A 1,188-nucleotide genomic window follows, 5' to 3' on the forward strand; every position below is an offset into this window, starting at 1 on the left:
CCTCTCCTTCAGGAGAGCCTCTGCAGCCTCACTGCCCCTCCCAGTGATCATCCGCCACCCGCAGGTGCGGGTCCAGCCCAATTTGTGACTTTGCCCTTCCTACTGGCTTCGATGTGGCTCCTTTATATTATCAGACATAGGTGTTATGATTAGCTGGACTTCAGTTGATTCTCCACGTTGATTATTTTATAATTTGGTTGTAATTTCAATGCAGACCTGGGAGGAAACCAACCATGCTTTTACCTAGTCTGCCATCTTCTCGGAACCCCCCCCCAATATTTATTTTTTTGTTCAAAAAAATTTTAAATGCCTACAGCATCTGGTATTCCTCGGTGGTCTTCCATCCAAGTACTAATCTGACCTGACCCTGCTTAGCTTCCAAGATCCAATGAGATTGGGCATGTTCAGGGTGGCATGACTGTAGACACATTTTTTTTAACTTTAACTATTGAGAGCTCCTAAAATTGACTCCTGTGCCCCTTTGACATATTACCATTATTATGGGGTGGTTATTATTATTATTGGTGGTGGTGGTGGTGGTAGTAGTAGTAGTAGTAGCAGTAGTAGTATCACTCTCTTAGTTTCTGACACCAAAATATTCTCCAGGTTCATTTTATATATTTCTTGTCCTAGTACAGTGATGAGTTATTTTTCCAAAGAGCTCTATTTTTTTTTTAAATTATAGAATGGTATTATCAATAAAAGACTTGAATTCCAGTCAAGATGGCACAGGAGGAAAACACTGTGCTTGCCTTTTCCCATGAATGCATTAAAATTAAAACTAAATTATAGAACAATCAACCCAGAGAACCATCTGAAGACTAGCTGAGCATAGCTCCTATGATTAAAAATATAAAGAAGAGGCCACAAAAAGACTGGTAGAAAGGGTGGAGATATAAAATGGCCTGGTCTTGCATGCAAGTGTGGTGGTTGAGCACTGGGAGAGATATCTCAGTTGCAAAAGTGCCTCAGAGGAGTGATGAGCCCCAGGCCCTCATTGGGGCTCTCCAGCTCAGATTCCAGTTCTGAGAAGAGGAGTCCTTACAAAATCTAGCTGGGAAAATCAGTGGAGATTCTGACCATCTGAATGAGATGGGAGGCTCCTGGAAATACAGAAGTCCTTTGAAAGGGCCCACACACAGACTCACTTACACACAGGCATTAATTTTGAGTTCCAGAGGAGGGACA

At 42.2% G+C, this 1,188-nt stretch overlaps 1 pseudogene; it reads right to left on the bottom strand.

Annotated features, from left to right (window-relative positions):
- Positions 1-307: 307 nt before the first annotated feature.
- On the bottom strand, positions 308-426 carry LOC112484126 (annotated as a pseudogene).
- Between the last annotated feature and the right edge of the window lie 762 nt (positions 427-1,188).

Source organism: Pteropus alecto, unplaced genomic scaffold (genome assembly GCF_000325575.1).
Source record: "Pteropus alecto unplaced genomic scaffold, ASM32557v1 scaffold207, whole genome shotgun sequence".
Taxonomy (NCBI): Eukaryota; Metazoa; Chordata; class Mammalia; order Chiroptera; family Pteropodidae; genus Pteropus; species Pteropus alecto.